This window comes from Myotis brandtii, unplaced genomic scaffold (genome assembly GCF_000412655.1).
Source record: "Myotis brandtii unplaced genomic scaffold, ASM41265v1 scaffold21, whole genome shotgun sequence".
NCBI classification, from domain to species: domain Eukaryota; kingdom Metazoa; phylum Chordata; class Mammalia; order Chiroptera; family Vespertilionidae; genus Myotis; species Myotis brandtii.
Genome location: NW_005357846.1, coordinates 3,545,060 through 3,552,585, shown reverse-complemented (window position 1 = coordinate 3,552,585; position 7,526 = coordinate 3,545,060).

The window sequence follows — 7,526 nt, the reverse complement described above, 5'->3', positions numbered from 1 at the left end:
TGTGCTGCTATGAACATAGGGGTGCATATTTCTTTCTGTTTGGTGTTTCTGATTTCTTGGAATATATTCCTAGAAGTAGGATTACTGGGTTGAGCGGGAATTCCATTTTGAATTTTTTGAGGAAACTCCATACAGCTGTCCATAGTGACTGCACCAGTGCATTCCCACCAGCAGTGCATGCGGGTTCTTTTTCTCTACATCCTCGCCAACACTTGTTGTTTGTTGATTTGTTGATGATAGCTATTCTGACAGGTGTGAGTGGTACTTCATTGTTATTTTGATTTGCATCTCTGGGATGATTAGTATCTTTGAGCATGTTTTCATATGTCTCTTGGCTTTCTGTATGACCACTTTTGAAAAGTATCTATTTAGGTCCTTTACCCATTTTTTTATTGGATTGTGTATTTTCCTTTCATTGAGTTGTATAAGTTCCCTATAAATTTTGGAGATTAAACCCTTGTCGATGTCACATTGGCAAATATGTTCTCCCATGCAGTGGGCTCTCTTGTTGTTTTGTTGATGATTTCTTTTGCTGTGCAGAAGTTTTTTTTTTTTGATGGGAGCAGCCAGGGAGAGGTCAATGGAGGAAAAAGGAGACATATGTAATGCTTTAAACAATGAAGAACTTACATTAAAAAATAATTAAATTAAATTAAAAAGATACATATAAACAAACACAGTACCATAGGAAAATTGTCCAATGAAGCCTTCTAACTTCTATTTGATTACTAATTACTATCGACTCACAAAAATGTATATTAATCTCATACACTCATTCATTAGTATTTTTACAAAAGCTGCTATGTTCTTTCTTTCATTCTGCACTTGAATTATTGGCTTTAGGAGACCTTTGCTGGGCATTTGATTCATTCTTCTTAAATTTCACCTTATAAAATACAGGCTGAAAAAGGTGAAGGGATTAAGATGTACAAATTGGCAGTCACAAACTAGTCATGGAGATATCAAGTAATCAATAATAACAGAAATTATGTATGTTGCCAGGTGAACATTAGACCTATCTGAGGGAATCACTTCATACGGTATATAAGTATCTAATCACTATGTTATACACGTTAAACTAATATAATATTTTTTGTCAACTATAACTGAAAAAATAAAAATATAATTGGAAAATGATACAGGCTGAAAAAAAAACATAAAATAATGTGGTACTACATATAGTTATCAAGAACTAAGAGCTTACTAAGACCCATAAGGTGCTTTAGTACACACAGAAAATAGAAATAGAAATAGAATTCTTTAAAACAATGCTGATCCATGGACCATGTTTTATTTGACCACAAGATGAATATAGAAATTGAGAGTGAATGTTTAAAACCTTTTATAACAATTTGACATTTATATGATGCCTAATCCAAAATGTATTTTAGTTAAATGTAACAACAAAAAGTTGGGGCTTGTAAAAAAATGAATAATGTCTGATATAATTTGTGTTTGGATCCTGGTTATGATATCCCTTTTGAAACGTGTGTCATTTACAGACTTGGTGAGAATACTCTCTGAATATTCATCAACTTCATTAATGAAACATGGTGACCTAGACAAGTCAAATAATACCCATGGCAAATCACTAGAAGTCTTCTACATTGACATTAATTTATTATCAGCATTTTAGGGATATTTTATTTAGCTAATTTCTAGGTCTAATTATGCCCTTACCCCCTCCAAATCTTCTAACAGTATATGATAAAAAAAGTCAAATACTGAGCAGAAATTAACTTCTACATATTCCAGGCCTTCCAAATTGCCTAATATTCTAAGCCAGTATCTTCTTCATAATAAAATGTGGTAATACTGAGTTTGAGATGAGTTTTCTTCATTATTATTTACCTGGGATTCACATGTCATTCTTTGAATAAATTATTTTACATTTATTATAATCTCTGGCTTCTTCAAATTTTTATTGTATGTATAATAGGTCATTTACTTAAGAATTTACTATAATTTTCAGAATGTGCATGTGTGTGTGTGTGTGTGTGTGTGTGTGTGTGGTTTCCTGTTCATTTTATAACCTCCTTAGGATTAGAAATTATGCTTTTGTGGCTTCTTATTTAAAGATTTCCAGACAAAATTAAAAGTTCTAGACCCAGAAAAGATAATTAAAAAGATATTTGATGTTTTATTAAATGTGTTGATCACAATGAAACATTTATTATCTTTCCCATTGGACTCCTGGAAGACTGTGAGTTGCCTCGTAGTTTACTTCTAAGCACACTCTTTCTCGGGAACCTTTATCATTGACAATCCTGTTAACTGCCCCTGTGGCTAGAAGAGCCACTCTTTCAATAATGAGGAAAAAAAAACTTATTTTTAGTATGTGTAAAAAAAAAGGGAGAATGACAGACCAATGTATCATTTCAATATTAATGGATAGGAGGGTATGATGTAAAAGAACAATTAAAGCTGTATTTAGTTTTCAAATAAAATACATGCCCAGCCTGGCTAGGTGGCTCAATTGGTTGGAGCATCATCTGGTACACCAAAGGATTTCGGGTTAGATTCCTGATCAGAGCACATACTTAAGTCGTGGATTCAATCTCCAATGGGGGCGCATGCAAGAGGCAACTCATTGATGTTCTCTCTCACATGGATGTTTATCTCTCTCTCTCTATTTCTCCTTCCCTTAAACCATCCCTTTATCTCTAAAAAGAAATGAAAACATCCTCAGATGAGGATTAAAGATAATGAATTTTAAAAATAAAATAAAATACATGGCTAGCACTGGTTTAAAGAGGAAGGAAAACCAAGTGGGTTTTGATTTTCTAAAATTACTAAAAGTTAAACTGTTGCACTGGCTTCATGACACCAAAAAAAAATGGGATAACTTAGTGGCCCAATTTTGAGTAAGATTTTATTCTGTAATTTTGGAATGAATTGTAGAAACATGCACTTGATAGATGTTAAAGAAACAGTGTATAGATATTAGGTTTGTGTCACATCAAATGTCTACAGTTTGCATTTTTTTCATAAAATAGGCAAATCTGAATCACAACAGCAGCTCCTGGGATATACTATACATTGTAGTTATAGTGTATCACATTAACTATGTGGACATATATTTGCTGAAGAAAATGAAATGTTTATAGTTCTTTATTACCTTAAAATATTGTATTTATCAGAATTTGACCCTAGATAGTTCATTAAACTGGAAAACTGACTAGCCCTAGGCTTGTTATGATATTAATAATATCTAGAATTATTATGCCAATATACAAGAATAATTGGTTTAATTTCTAAAGAGAAATTAAGTGTTATTATGCTATGAATACACTGAGCTAGCATTAATGAAGCATAACATTAGTCAAGAATGTGCTATATAGATGGTTGCTTGAAATTTAAAAAAAAATGTTTTAATAAAGGATATGGCATTTAAAAAAGATATACTTGAAAATATTTACAGGCTGACTCATAAATATTTTAAAATGATAATTGACATTATTCACTTATATGTTTTATGTTATGCTTGCATATTCTAGTACTTTTTACTTACAAATTTGAAATTAATTTTCAGTTGTTTTTCCAAGAAACCCTGACTGACAGTTACCCTCATGTCAGCTTCCTCCCATTATCCTACTCTTTGTCCCTGTTTGCTTCATTGATGTCAGAGTGACCTTTTTAAATTGCAAATATGATCATCTAAGTCCTTTTATTTTAATTCTTTATTGTTAAAAGTATTACATAAGTTTCCTTTTTCCCCCATTGACCTCTCCTGAGCTGTCTCAGCACAAATCCTTTTCTTTTTAAGCTTTGACAACAACCCATGTCCCACATGGTTAAGTCCAATGCCTTACCATTCACAGCTTTCACAGGCCCCACTCCTATTTTTTTGTCCTGGCTGTAGGCTATGTCTTCCTGATGCAATTTACGCAATAGAGACAAGATGCACAACCACCACCAAGGCCTTTAGGATGCTTGGAACTTCTGTGTCCACATACTTTTGAACATGTTATCTCTGCTGTGAATGCCCTTCGCAACCACACCTCATAGGACAGTCTAATTCCTTCTTCAAAGCACAAGTCACAATTTTAAAAGGGAAGCCTCCTTTGATTTCTGCTTCCACTTGAAAGTGGAATCAATGACTCACTCTTCTCATCACCCTGAGCTACCACAAAACTCTCTTTCTCTTGTTGTATATACAATTATTCAATAACTAGAGGCCTAGTGCATGAAAATTCATGCACTGGGGGGGGGGTCCCTCAGCCCGGCCTGCCCCCTCTCATAGTCTGGGAGCCCTCAGGGGATGTCCTACTGATAGCTTAGGCCCGCTCCCTGTGGCCAATCAGGGGAAGGCACTGCCCCCATCACACCCTCGCTGCTGCTGCCTCTGGCCTCCCTCTGTGGGAGGCGACCCGGCGATCAGGGGAAGGCGATGCCCCCATCATACCTCTGCTGCTGCCTCTGCCAGCCACATGGCTGCCTGAGCCTTGGCCCTCGCAGCCACCGTGGTTTGCCTGAGCCTTGGCCTGGCCCTCATTGCCTGAGCCTCAGGCCCTGGGCAGCAGCAGCCACCATCCGCGGCTTGCCTGAGCCTCAGGCAGTCACTGCGGCTTTTTCCGGATTAATGCAGCATCAAGTCCTTGCCCACCCATGCGCACCTCATTGAGCATGCAGCCCTGCCCACTTGCACCTGTCGCGCACGCAGCCTCCTTTGGATTGGTTGTTATAGTGTGATGGTATGACATCCATTAGCATATTAGCTCTTTATTATATAGGATCAGAGCAATATCGAAAGTATACATCTTACAGGGTCTTCAATTATTTACTAAAAGCAATTCATTTGTTTCACTTTACATTTATTGTGCAAAGATTATAGCTTATCACTGACAGTATTTTTTTTCCTAAATTCACACTGCTTGTCCCCACTAATGTACCACCTAAGATTTCTGCTGGACTGGAAAATCATTGTGGGTATACTTTGTATTTTCTTTCCCTATATACATTAGAGACGCAGTAGCTACTTTTTCTGTTTGTTAGCCTCCACAGCTCCCTGACATTTTAATGGTACTAAAATGTGAAACTTTTGTCTCCTATCATTTTTTTGAATCCCTAGTATTCTTTCATTATGTTTCCTATTTCTTTTGGTTTAGTTTAACCACAGCCTATTTTTATTGTTGGCTACCAAGACTTAAATTCATATTCAAGCTTAAGGAAAATAGCGAGGCTTACATTAGGATCCACACTGACTTGTCCCCAAAATTGTTGAGATCCAAGACAGTTGGCCAATCTCTTTTCTAGAAGTAAAGTAACATCAGAGGGAGGATGGCAAAATGGTCAAGGTAGAGACTCTCTTAAATTCTCAAAGTAGAAAAAATACTATATTGACATATCAAATAATTGGAAAGTTTCCTTTTCCATTTGCGTTACACCCTGGCAAAAAGGGGTTTCAACATTGTGTCATAACCTATTTCTACTTTTTTCTCTTCTTCAAATTCTCAGAGTCAAGATAGTATTTCGTTAAACATTGTTGGATTACTGATATTGCCCAGACTCTGGTTCAAACTGTTTTCTAAACAGAATTTATTTTTCTGTGGAGTTACAACACTTTTCAGAAGGGAGCAGGAGGGAACAGCATAACTAGGAGACATCAAAGGATTTTCTGGAAGAAATCTAGCAATATGCATACAACTGTCTCAGACAACACACAATGAATGACTTCTCTATATTAAGCACTTTCTGGGTAGTAAGTATTCAAACATAGTCCTATAGGACAAATACAGTCCTATCTAGGCAAAGATCCGTTGTATGGCATTATATCTATGTAAATCAAAAAAGAAAGAAATAAATCTATGTAAACCACTCAACAGCCACTATGATAAGTTACATACAAAGCACTACAGGAACAGAGAGGGGGGTTAATTATTAATAAGATAGAAAAAAAAAATGTGAACTTGACGCTTGAGCTGAGTTGAGGTTGTTGAGTCAGAGAGGTAAAGAACTGTAGAGAAAACAAAAGGAAAATGAAAGCTTGACCTTTCATTGCAGAAATACAGGAAGACACACATGTATGTGGGTGGTGGTAAGAGAGAAGATAACATACAACGTAATGAGAAAAACAGGCTGGAGTCCAATTGTGAAGGCACTCTGGGTATGAAAAAGGAATTTATGTTAATTTTTCAGAGAGCTGTTAAAATATTTTATTACTATTATTTTAATTTGGGTAATAGAAGGGGAAATGTAAGTTTGGGCTAAAGTTTAATTTCATGTTCTAATAATTGGAAGTGCCAATGACACTTTCTAGGAGATTATTAGTAAGCAGGTCCAATACATGAGTCTGGAGTTCAGGAGCAGGACTGGAGCTCCAGGTACTGGAAAATTACTTACTTGTAAGTAGTAGCTGAAGTCCACTGGCTTAGATGAGATCAGCAAACAAGGTTGTTTATAGCAAGCAATACAAAGGGAAAGAAAAATATCAGTCTTTCGGAAATTTATATTCTTTTACTGAGAAAATCTATATGTGGATATTTACTTAAAGGAAGTAATTCTAAATCCACTGAAAGTTCTGTGCTCAAAACTATTCATCACCTTCTCAGAGACAATTGTTGAGATGTCTGCACAGCATTTTTCTTAGAACCATTTGTCCAAATCCACAAGGGGGATCTCTCCCGAGCCTCCCTGCTTGGATATTGCTCATTAGCGTTAGGCAGACACCTGACACAAATGAAGTCAATCAGATTTTCTCCTTCTTGAAAATTAAACGGAAGGATGTGGAGGTTTAGAGTTGGGAGTAGAATTTATGTCAACAGCTGAGTAAAGAAGCAAACATGAAAACTATTTCCTAAGGAGAGCCTGAGAACTGTCCCAGGGTCAGACCTAACTGGAAACGTTGTCCAACTTTCCCTTGAATTGTAAAGTGCACATAACTAAAAATTATTCCTCCTTTACTTTCCGTAAGTTAAGTCGGCGTGGCTTCTGTTATTTACAACCAATGTACCTTAACTAAAAAGACATTGTTCATTACAGAGAAGAAGTTGAAGTAAATCATTGTAACGACGGTCTAATAATAGAAGTTTTATATTTATTACAATGCAGAAAAGGGTTTTGGCATTGTGTCATAACCTATTTCTACTTAAATACGTAGAAAAACTTATAATGCATAGATGTACGAAAACTAATAGACTGAAAACCTGCTCATATCATATAATGATATTGAGGAACAAAAATCAAGTGCTGATAGAAAATGTTTGGGAGAAGAGTTTCAAAAATTTATGGTAAAATACTTAATTTGTAATAAGACTTTAAAAACTTTGATTTATATTTAAATATTTAATAATTTGATTTTTGATAATGAAATGCATGCTTATTATAACAATAAAAGAAATAGAAAAATACAAGTAAAAGTGGGTTTCACACTCTCTTAAGATAACCCCTGGAGTAAAGGTTAAATGTAAATACATATCATTAGCCTTAGATTTCTTTCACACACACAAAAAAGAGAACTTGAGGTAAAAGCCATTAAAAGAAAAACTTGTATGCATATATGCATAACCCATGGACACAGACAATAG